Source organism: Scyliorhinus canicula, chromosome 1 (assembly GCF_902713615.1).
Source record: "Scyliorhinus canicula chromosome 1, sScyCan1.1, whole genome shotgun sequence".
Lineage (NCBI taxonomy): Eukaryota > Metazoa > Chordata > Chondrichthyes > Carcharhiniformes > Scyliorhinidae > Scyliorhinus > Scyliorhinus canicula.
This window is the reverse complement of record NC_052146.1, coordinates 221,959,464-221,971,868: the sequence shown is the minus strand read 5'-3', so window position 1 is coordinate 221,971,868 and position 12,405 is coordinate 221,959,464. Positions and strand designations below refer to the sequence as shown.

At 44.6% G+C, this 12,405-nt stretch overlaps 1 protein-coding gene across 4 annotated transcripts in view; it reads left to right on the top strand.

Annotated features, from left to right (window-relative positions):
• snx9b (sorting nexin 9b) overlaps window positions 1-12,405 on the top strand; it is a 179,085-nt gene that overhangs the window by 19,371 nt on the left and 147,309 nt on the right. Inside the window, exon 1 of one of the 4 annotated variants that reach the window (XM_038808283.1) lies at window positions 11,653-12,220. The exons of the other annotated variants lie outside the window; for them this stretch is intronic. The gene's annotated coding sequence lies outside the window, so the exon portion shown is untranslated. Of the gene's footprint in view, window positions 1-11,652; window positions 12,221-12,405 lie in introns of those variants that run through there. 4 annotated transcript variants of the gene reach the window in all.

Sequence of the window (12,405 nt, the reverse complement as noted above, 5' to 3'; positions counted from 1 at the left end):
GGTTGGCGGCACTGTCCTGTGAGGAGAGGTTAGGCCTGTATTTACTAGAGTTTAGAAGGATGAGAAGAGATCTGATGGAAACGCATAAAACCGTAACACAGCTGGACAGACTAAATGGAGGGAGGATGTTTTCTCTGGTTGGGGAATCTAGAACCAGAGTACACTGTCTCAGGATACGGGGTGGAACATTTAGCACTGAGATGAGGAAAACAATGTCTTCGCTTAAAGGGTACTGAACTTGTGGAATTCCCTATCACAAAAGGCTGTGGAATTTCCTATCACAAAAGAATGTATTCAAGGAAGAGATAATTTCTGAGATTTGTTTTTAGAAAATATTTTATTGAGGCATTTATAACTTTGAGACATCAAATTTTAACAAAAACAAAACACAACAATATAACCAACAAACCACCCCGAGCACAAATCCCAGCCAACATGGCTTACACAAACAGCGCCACCGTTTCCAGCCACCCCTCCGTTGGTTCTCCTGCCCTTACACGTCTCTCCCATACCTCTCCTTTCCTCTTTTCCCCCCCCCCCCCCGCCCCTTGCTGACAGCTTAATTTTTCTCAAAAAAGTCGATGAATGGCTGCCATCTCCAAGCAAACGCCTGCAACAAATCCCTCAAAGCGAATTTAATTTTCTCGAGTCTGTGAAACCCCAACATGTCGCTAACCTGAACCCCGTACTTCGGGGGTTCCGAGTCCCTCCATCATTGTAAGATCCGCCTCCGGGCCACCAGGGAGGCAAAGGCCAGGATGTCGGCCTCTCTCGCCTCTTGGGCTCTCGGATCTTCTGACACAGCAAAGATCGCCACCTCTGGACTTGGCACCGTCCTCACTTGTAAAACCTCTGACATGACATCAGCAAATCCCTGTCAGAAACCCCTCAGCTTCGGATATGCCCAAAACATATCAACATGGTTTGCAGGACCCCCCACACAGCGCCCACACCTATCCTCCACTTCCTCGAAGGACCTACTCATCCGGGCCACAGTCATGTGTGCCCTATGGATCACCTTAAACTGCGTCAGGCTGAGCCTGGCGCACAAAGAGGAAGCATTAACCCTCCTCAGGGCCTCCTTACATAACGCGGCGTCCAACTCCCCACCCAGCTCTTCTTCCCACTTTCTCTTCACCTCACCTATCGGGGCTCCCTCCCACTCCATCAGTTCCTTATAGATCTCTGAGACCCTCCCACTCCTACACCTGTTCTCGACACCACCTTATCCAGCGTGTCCTCGGTGCAGCAGGTACGGGAAGGTCGAAACATGCCCCCACATAAAATCCTTCACTTGCAGATACCGGAACCCGTTCCCACCTGGCAACTCAAAATCCTCCTCCAGGCTCGGGAAACCCTCATCAGTAAAGAGATCCCCAAATCTCTCGATCCATGTCCGAAACCTCCTATCCAGGCCCCCCCACCCTGGGAGCGAACCGGTGGTTTTCACGTCGGTGCCCACACTGACACCCCCTCTAACCCCATGTGGTGCCTCCACTGTCCCCACACTCTTGGGGCTGCCACTTCTACCAGGCTTGTGGAGTACTGAGCCGACTAGAATGGCAGAGGTGCCATTAACAATGCCCCAAAACCTGTGTCCTTACACGATGCCACCTTCAATTTCTTAGATTTTAATGGCATCTAGGATTATTGGGAGAAAGTGGGAATATAGCATTGAGATCATGGCTCAACCATGACCATATTGAATGATGGAGTCGGCTTGATGTGTCAAATGGCCTACTCTTGCTTCTAGTTTCTCTGTACTACCAGATCTAGTTGTTCTTTCAATTTGATGCTATCTTTAGTTAGCTACAAAGCTCAAGCTTTGACCGAGGGTCATCAGGACTCAAAACATTTGCTCTTTTCTTTCGTTATGGATGCTGTCAGACCTACTGAGATTTTCCAGCATTTTCTCTTTTGGTTTCAGAGTCCAGCATCCACAATAATTTGCTTTTATCCTGGTTACCCTAATTGGCAACCCGCTAAATTAGCTCCCCGACCCGCCGCGTTCACCGGGAACACCTCCCTTTTCCCCATGTTCAGCGTATAGCACGCGAAAGTCTCAAACCTCTTTAATAAACTCATAATCTTCTACATACTCTCCACCAAGTCTGACACATATAACAGCAGGTCATCCACATACAAACGGGCACCGGATTGTGGCGACTAGCGGCTTTTCACAGTAACTTTATTGGAGTGTTAATGTAAGCCTACTTGTGACAATAAAAAGATCTGCTACAAACTCCTTTTAAATTCCACGGATAATCGTCCGGCCCCGGGGCCTTCCCCGACTTCATTCCTCTTATGCTTTCCATTACCTCTCTCAACCTTAAAGGCTCCTCTAGCGCCTTTCTCCTCTCCTCATCCGGCTTCCAGGAAATTCAGCTGCAGCCGCCTCCTGCCCACATGCTGGCTCTGTGCACTGGAAATGTTCCCAGCTTCCCACAGAGAGTAGGAGGAGCACACAGTGGCTTTGCGTTCTCTTGTCATTACTTACCCCTTCAAATTAATCCTGTTGCAAGATATTGAAAATCAAATATTATCAATTACTCTTGAGCGTTTCTTCCCTGGTCCTCGTTACTGCAGAATATAGCCCTTGCCAACTATAGACACAAAATATAAACCGTACAAGTATAAGCGATGAAAGTAATTTATACTTAACGATTGTACTCACCCAATTTGCTACTTCCAGTTGCTCCACATAACTTTTGAATTCTTCCGTCATCTCAGCAACTCTAAATTCGAAGTTGCACTCTGCTTTTAGTTTTGCACACCTTTATCCTCCTGGTTCCGCTCTGTGTTGCTCTTTCTTGCGTTTAAACCTCCCGACTCCGCTGTAGGTGTCTTTCTCATGCTCTTTATCCTCTTGGCTCTGCTCCCGGTCTCGCTCTTTCTCGCGCTCGTTGTCTTCCCATCTCCGCTTTCGGTCTCTCTCTTTCTCATGCTTTTTTTTTCTCCCCGGCTCTGCTCTCTACATCATCTTTTAATAAACTACCTTATTTCACTTTGACTTGATTTAATTTTACTTCCCTATTACTAGTGTTCCTTACTGAAATTCCAGAATCTACATTTTTACAAATGATCCATTTTTTAGTTATTGCTATTTAAACACAATTCTTAATAACAGCTTTTCCTTAATCACCGAATTTGCTGTTTTCCTGTGATGTCCCCTTGGATTGTTTTTCAAACTTAGCTACTTGCCCCATAGAGTGTCTCTGCTCCTGAAAGAATACATTGAATAATTGAGGCCCTGACATGGGTTCCAGTGGGAAGTTACTAGTCACCTCCTGCCAATGAGAGAAAAAGCAAAATACTGTAGATAGTGGAATTCTGCAATATCTGTGGTGAGAGTAACAGTTAACATTTCGTGTTGAATATGACACCTCCCCAGAACTTGTTGAAGGTCATATTCGACTCGATGTGCTATTTCTCTCTCCGTCCTTTCTGCGGAGTATTCCCAACACCTTGTTTTTATTGATAATTCTAGCACCTGCCCATTTTTCTCTGCTCTCTTGTATCCTTTTGCTTAATCAATTTCCCAACTAGATCAATAATTTACCTTCAATTCCACGAGCTTCAATATTAGGTAACAGTCTCTTATCAGGGATTGTATTGAGTGTCTTCTGGAAGTAAATGTAAATAAAATCCGCGGAAGTTCCCTTGTCCACTATTTTAGTTACCTCTTCACAAAAAGGTTAATCAAACTATCCATTATAAATCCATGCTGGCTGTCTCTAATCAGCTGAAATTGACATGAAATTAAATTGAATTCTTATACACATCTTACATCGGATATCTTACAGAATTTCAAAGTCTGTAGATGATATGAAGCTTGAATGCAGTGAGTGAACACTTGAGAAAGTGAGGAGGAAAGTAGCAGACTACAGGCGACCATAGACTTGTGAAATGGGAAGACACACTGCAGATGAAATTTTATGCAGACAATTGTGATGATTTGTAGAAAGGATGAGGAGAGGCAATATGACCCAAATGGTACAATTTTAAAAGGGTTGCAGGATCAGAGGGGCTTGGGGCATATTTACCAAATCTTGATAGGTGACCGGACAAGTTGAGAAGGCTGGATTTTAAACCACATCTGACAACAATTTATTTTTAGTATTTTGAATGTAAAAAAAAATGTTGAAAAGCACTTCATGGGAACATAATAAAAACAACCTGACGACAAGCCACATCAGATTCCTTGGTTTTATGAATAGAGGTACAGAAACGAGGATGTTATGCGAAAACCTTTTATAAATCAGTGCTTTGGCCCCAGTTGAATTATTGTGTTGAATTCTGGACACAATATTTTAAGAAGAATGTTCATGTCTTGAAGAGGGTAACAGAAGGCATTTACTGGAATGGTATCAGGATGTGGGAACCTCATTTTATGTGGAGAGTATAGAGGCTGGGGGAGGCTCTCCATAGGGCAGTAAAGGTTAAAGTGAGTTTTAATAGAAATATTCACAATCATGAAGACTTTGATAGAATAATAAGGAGGAACAGTGGTAGAAGGGTCATCAAACAAAGCACACAAAGGTGATTTATGGAAGGACCAGAGGTGGCAGAAGAAATTTTATTTGTGCTGTGAGATGTGATTTGGAATGCACTGCCTGAAAGGGTGGTGGTAGCAGGTTCAATAATAACTTGCACAAGGGAACATTTGATCACCTGACTGGTGGCTTGGTGCCAAATGTTTTATTCAGCTTCTGTGAATTAATTTCCATGTTGAAGATGTTATATAAAATGCAAGCTGTAGTAATATTAGTATAGTATTAGCTATTGTCAGTTCATGGAAAGCTGATCTCTGCTTGTACACATTAGTATTTCAATGATTGTCATATGATGGTTAAATTTTAATGATGGGAAAGAAAATGCATTACCATCTTTATTTACTCTTATTAAAATGAGCGCCGGGATTCTCCCTTACCCGGCGGGGCGGGGGGTCCCGGTGTGATGGAGTGGCGTGAACCATTCCGGCGTCGGGCCGCCCCAAAGGTGCAGAGGTCTCCGCACCTTTTAGGGGCCAAGCCCTAACATTGAGGGGCTAGGCCCATGCCGGAGTGGTTGGCGCTCCGCCACCTGGCGTGGAAGGCCTTTGGCGCCACGCCAGCCGGGGCCGAAGGGACTTCGCCGGTCGGCGGAAGTTCGCACATGCGCTGGTGCGTCAGCGGCTGCTGATGTCATCCCCGCGCAGGGGAGGGGGTGAAGACTATGGCGAAGGCGGAAGGAAAAGGGTGCCCCCCACGGCACAGGCCCGCCCGCCAATCGGTGGGCCCCGATCGCAGGCCAAGCCACCGTGGGGGCACCGCCTGGGGCCAGATCGCCCCCCGCCCCTCCCAGGACCCCGGAGCCCGCCCGCGTCGCCTGCTCCCGCCGGTAAGGTAGGTGGGTTGATGCACGCCGGCGGGAGAGGCTTGACAGCGGCCCATCGCGGGCCGGAGAATGGCCCGGGGGGGGGGGGGGGGTGCACTGACCGGCGCGGTGCGATTCCTGCCCCCGCCAAATCTCTGGTGGTGGAGACTTTGGGACACGGCGGGGGTGGGATTGACGCTGGCCCCCGGCGATTCTCCGATCCGGCGGGGGGGTCGGAGAATCCTGCCCCAGGTCTTTATTTTTTGAAAATGTTTTTTATTAGTGATCTTTCTTTTTATACACAACAAAAATAAACAGAAACAAAACTGTGCACATAAGTTAAAGTTAGCCTCCTGACCCCAACTCCCCTTACTTCCCTGAGAGCCTTCCCTGCCTTTATTCGCTGGTTCATTGGTCATGTTCATAGTGGGGTAGTGTAGTGATGCATATGTTGCATTGTGGTAGGTTGTTCTTGTGAGTTTGTCTGTATTCACAAACCTTTGGTATGGGGGGAGTGATGCCCACCACCAGCATGTGGTGTGGTTTGTGTGCCTCCCTATTCCGTCCCTCCCTCTCTCTTTTCATTGGTGTCTGTGGTCCCTCTGAGGGTCCCCTCTCCCTTAGGCTACAAATAGGTCTTGGAATAAGTTGGTGAATGGCCTCCACGTCTTGTGGAAGTCCTCATTCAACCCTCTGATGGTGAATTAGATTTTCTCCATCTGGAGAAATTCCAGCCAGTCCGCAGCTTTGGGTGGTGCTGCTGATCTCCAGCCGAACAGGATACTTTGGCGGGCGATTAGGGAGACCAAGGCTAGGGCGTCAGCCCTCCTCCCCATGAAGAGTTCTGGCTGGTCTGACACCCCGAAGACTGCCACTTTCATCCCCACAATCTTGGACATTGCTCCGAAGAAGGCTGTCCAGAACCTGGGGCAGGCCCAGAACATGTAGGTATGGTTGGCTGGGCTTCCCTGGCACTGTTCATATTTGTCCTCCAGTACCTGCTCATCGGGTTCTGGTTAGGTGTGCTCTGCATACCACTTTCAGCTGCATTAGGCTTAGCTTTGCACATGTGGAGGTGGAGTTGACCCTGTTCAGTGCTTCGTTCCAGAGTCCACACCCTATTTCAAACCCTAGCTCTTCCATTTTCCTCTTTCATAGAATTTACAGTGCAGAAGGAGGCCATTCGGCCCATCGAGTCTGCACCGGCTCTTGCAAAGAGCACCCTACCCAAGGTCAACATCTCCACCCTCTCCCCATAACCCAGTAACCCCACCCAACACTAAGGGCAATTTTGGACACTAAGGCAATTTATCATGGCCAGTCCACCTAACCTGCACATCCTTGTGACTGTGGGAGTAAACCGGAGCACCCGGAGGAAACCCACGCACACACGGGGAGGATGTGCAGACTCCGCACAGACAGTGATCCAAGCCGGAATCGAACCTGGGACCCTGGAGCTGTGAAGCGATTGTGCTATCCACAATGCTACGTCCAGCAGTTCTTTGAATAATGATTGTCTCGGCGCCTGTTTTTCTTTGTTTCCCTCCATACAAAGTTTCTAATTTGAATATGTCGTAGCTCCCCATCCTGGTCAGTTGGAGCTTCTCAGTCATTTCCTCTAACTTTGCCAGGCATGTACTCTTTTTAAAATGTAAGAGTTCCCAATTATTTTGTTTCCAATTAAGGGGCAATTTACCGTGGCCAATCCGCCTACCCCGCACATCTTTGGGTTGTGGGGGGTGAAACCCATGTAGACACTGGGAGAACGTGCAAAGTCCACACGGACGGTGACCCGGGGCCGGGATCAAATCCGGGCCCTCGGTGCTGTGAGGCAGCAGTGCTAACCATTATGCCACCATGCCGCCCTGTTCCTCATTTCCAACATTGTTTCTTTCCAATCCAACCCCTGCAGATGAGCCACATCAAAGTATACCCAAAAGGTTAATTGTTTGATCTGAAACAACATGCATTATTGGTGGTGGAAGCAGATTCATCAGTAAACGATAGAATCCTGCTGAGTTGAATCCCAGGAGATTTGCCCACAAACCTGTGTTAAGCGGAGCTTTGTGAGGGCTGAGGAAGCCCCATTCCAATGTGTGCATACCTCTGTGAATCCAATCTGCTCAGGCTGCCATGAATCACGTTACAGAGCTTCTTCAGTGCCAGGATAGGCAGCCATTCTCATCCTTTTCCTTGCTGGAGAGAATGCCTACTTGTTGAATTGTTGCAAGGTGTTTGCCTTCTGTTTCATAATGATGGACAAACTCAGTGGTGGAATCTTCAACTCTTTTGCAATATCTGCTTTCCGCCACATTTTCCATTCGCCGAATCAACTTCATTATCTCTCCGAAATACAACACTTTTGTCTTTCTCGCGGGTTTAGCGGTATTTCAGACTTTGCTTATTCTTTTACAGGATGATCTCAATGTCAAATGGTGACCAGCCCAGTGCTCCCTGAATTCATGCACTTGTGTAGTTGAGCTCCGCTCTGATTAGTCAGCACGATCATATAACAAGCTAGATAAATTTGGATAACCGGAGTTACCAGTGTGGAATTTTGACTTATGATGGGCATCGTTCTATGATGGGCATCGTTCTGTGGAATTTGTTATTCTACTGGCAGGTTTGGTTGATGACTTCGACATAAACTCACAAAATTCTTGTTGACTATTTGCGATTTCGCTGCACTCAAAAGATAATTGGATGAGTATTTGAAGGGATTTATCTGATTTTTGGGGAAGAGCAGGAGAATTGGATTAATTGATTAATTTGTATCATTGTGTGATTTGATCTATTTACGAGTTGAGAAGTTGAAGAGGTGTTTATATTTTATAAAGTAGCAAATAGCGGAAAGGAGACGCAGAAGCAAATTTGCAGACAAATCTCAAAGATCTAAAAACGATTGAATGGTGATAATGGGCACTTCAGTCATCTTAATATAGACAGGGGAAAAACAGTGCAAAGTGCAAGGAGAGTCAGATATTCCTGAACTGAAAACATGAGAAGTTTTTTGATCAATGATTCCAAAACCGGAAGGAAGAAAGGTGGATTTAATTCTGGGTGAGTGAAAAATGCATCTTTAATTCAAAGAGGGGTGAGTGGAGCTTTTTCAGCTGCAGAGCATGTGGAAATAGTAATCACAATATTACTGTAGTTACAGAAAACGACATGTAACATTCAATTGGGACTATTTTTGGTGATTGGAAAATGGATCTTTTCCAGGTGGTTCTAAAAGGAGGTTGGCGTGTACATTTAAACATATTCCAAGTAAGGAGCTGTTCTCGTTTCTGAAAGCATCTGCCTATTGAGATTATGCAAACATGAAACCTGTGGTAAATGTGAGGTTCGCATAGTAGAGAATCAACCAGGATGCAAAAAACACAAAGAAGAATTGAAAGAGGAAATGAGGTGCAAAGTGCATGTACGAAAAAAATAGCAGTTGATATATCTTTTAGAAATCTATAAAGAGCAAAAGAAAGAGGGTAATTTCCGGTCCAAAAAGTAAATCTTCACATGGGGGCATAGGGCAAAGCATAGGTTCTAGATGAGTATTTTACATGTATTTTCAATAAGGTATTGGATGCCATCATGTTGCAGTAAAGGAGGAGAGGGTAGAGAAATTGAACAGGATAAAAATAGAGATACTGTTGGCAGACCTCAAAATGAAAAAACAAAGTCACCTGGTTCGATTGAAAGGCATTTTAGGTTGCCAAGGGAAGTAAGTGTGGAAATGGCTGAGGCTAAATTCTTTACTTGTATGTCACATTTTACTTTTGTGAGTTCCTGACTGCAGTTCTGTTTAAATTCAGATTATACTTGATTTTTTACTTTATTATTTTTGTAATTGAATAAAATATGCTCTTCTAGTCCTGCAGCATAATTGTTGATTTCGCCCCCGGAAAATGAATTTTCTTTTTGTGGACTGATCTCTGTGCTGCTCAGTATCCCAAAGCAGTCATGTGCTCATTTTCAGACTGTTAACAGCTGGATATAATTCTAACAACTCGCTGTGACTCCTCCGCTTGTGCTTACTGCATTCTTTACATTTCTACTTGGATCAATAAATGCCAAGGTGCTGTGTTTGGGATGCTGGTTCTGAAAACTTACAAAATGGGTCGCAGTGTAAAAGGAGGATGCTATTTTCTGTAATTTTTGATTGCTGGTACCATTTGAATAAATATTTATCTCTGAAATATTGTTAAGTATCAATTTACAATTGGTACAATATTTACAATTAAGTGGTTTATAAGATTGTCATGTTTTGGAACTATGTCTTTAGTTTAAGATAAAATGGAAAGGGCCATGTCTGACAGCAAGCCTGGGTGGTTTGATTGTTAGAGATGAAAGGGGGCCCAGGTTGTTTTACTGGGAAAAAGACAATGGCAATAGTCCATGTGCTAATAGGGAGTCCAAAAAGTCCAAGAAAAATATTGAGAATGTCAGGTTCTGAACAGTTGGGCTTTAAACTGTCCATTTACTTCTAATGTAAAAGAGAGTTGGGCTCTCAAGGAAACCTAATCAGCGTATCGCCATAGATACAAGGCCCATGTGATTCACATTGCCATGGTGATAGGCTTTGAGATGAGAAGGGTATTGAATGTATCAGGCTTCCCTAAAATATCAGTGAATATCAGAGACGGGTTAGTGTGTCAGGGTCCATGAGAAAGAAAGAACAGCTAGAGCCCGAAAGACTGACTATGGTTCACTGTACCAGATTCTGTGTGGAAGCTTGCGCATGGATTGCAAAAACTGAATTTGTGAGGAGTTTAAAAAAAAAATGAAATTGGAAGATATGACTATCTTGCACTAAAGGGAGGATCTCCAGTAATACTCTCACCATGAAGGACAGTTCTGGGGTTAGAATTTACCAGGCTGAGAAAGAAACAACCAGAAGTAAACTCCTGAGAGCTAAGAATCATTTTGGCTGATTCTGGGAGAATTGAATGTTTGCTTACAGGACATATACCTGTGAAGGGAGGGGGGGTTGATAACCCGTCCTGTGGTTTAAAGCAGTGTTTTTCAAACTTTTTTGGGGGGGACACATTTTTACCAACTGGCCGACCTTCGCGACCCACACCGGCCGACCTTCGCGACCCACCATTTTCTCTTGCCCTGTTTGCTGTTGACAAATTGAAGGAATCACACTCGTGCCCAAAGAACGTGACGTTGACGATAGGGGGACGTGACCTGCTCTCTGCCTCCCTTCAGGCAGGAATATTACATTAAATTAAACAAAAAATAGTTTCCTGCATCTCCGATTGCGCAAATTCACGCCCAACAGCTGGCTTTTATCAATGCCGGCTGCGAGTGGCCTTCAAAATGACGGCCGCGACCATATACAAAAATGAGGTTGCACTGAGCATGCGTGCCCTCTCATTGGTTAAATGCTGGCTGTTGCATGCGAATTTGCATAATAGGGAGCGCCACAACGGATGGCTCTGCGACCCTCCTGACACCCGCCCACGACCCACCCGCGGGTTGCAACCCCGACTTTGAAAATGCCTGGTTTGAAAATGCCTGGTTTAAAGTACAAGACTCTTACTACAAATATAGTGTTTAGTCAATTGTGCTTTTAGCCTTTTGTGACGTTTAATGTCTTAAAAAGTGATATGTTATATTTTCAACTGTTAACTGGAAGTTCGGATTTCTTTTTAAAAGTTGTTGGTCTCTGTGGAGATTGTATTACCTCTTTCATGTTGAAATCCAACCTAATATTTTCTGTTTTCCAGTATATTACTAAAAAGTAGCTTTACTAGTTTGTGTGATGTATTATGAATCATGGGAGTACAAGAATTGCGTGCCTGCATATATGTATAAAGCCAGAAAAGAACAGCTGCTCTAGAACAATCTGTTTTGCTATCTTTTTTTGAACACGGCACAGAACGAGATTATATGTATATGTTGTTATAATCAGTTATCCTTTTGTCAACATTTATATTATAACATTTAAACAGCTTCTGATTTTTCAGCTTTAAAAATGATTTATACTTTTTAGTCCTAGGTTTTATCCTCGAACAACACTCTCACTATATGCTCTTTTAAAGCTAGGACTCGGGGCTTGACTGATGTCCTATTGAGTTTACACCTTGAACCAGTGAAAAAAGGCAATGGCATGTGCAAAATGTTGTGACAAATCGATCAGCCACTGTGCAGCATGATTGCTTTGTGATGTTGTCAATTAGTGACATCACAATGTCTAAAATGTATGTATGATTGGAGCACATCAAGGGGACCCGTCTAGATAACATTGCTGCTGGGTATTGCTAGCCTGGCAGCAGACACTATATGGGTAGAATTTCATTCAGCCCTTCATGGTGGGAACATAGTGGCTGGTCCTACTTAATCACAGGGGAGGCTGTCTCTTGCTGACAGGAAATCATCCACAATTAAGTTGGAGGTGGGAAAGAACCTGTGTGGGGAAACCTGACCACTCATGGTGGGATTTCAGTGAGGCTTATTAAGGAGCCAATTAACACCAATTATCGGATTTTAATGGTGGCTCAGGAATTAAGTGGGAGTCGCATGGCTTTCCTTGCCTCATTAAGGTTGCCCAGCAAACCCTGTTGGGTTTGACAAACGCCTACTAGAGGGGTGGTTCCTCATTGTCTGGCACTCTTTTGTCCCTGACCCCTCTTGTTCTGACCTCTCAAGAAAGAGACACTGGCTCTCCAATCAGTGGGTGGGGCCTGCATTCGGAACAATATGTCCAGCCCTATATTTAAGCTTCATCTGGACTGACTGAAGAAGACTTGAACTTCTGAAGATAAATAAATGTTTTTGAAAATTCAAGTTTGCAACAAAAAGCAAATATCAGATTTGTCCAAGAAGAATGTTGCTGCTGTGACTTTTAAGTACAAATAAAAAGGTACAGATTTCTCTATTTATTTCCTATCCCAGCAGAACCCAAGGACATTCTTTAAAACTCGCATGGAAATCACTTTCGGACCTTTCAGTTCTTATTTATCCCACTCCTCTCAAGTTCTCGAATATATTGTCATCGCCCAAATCCGGGCACGTCTTATCCCAGGGATTGGTTTAGCACAGTGGACT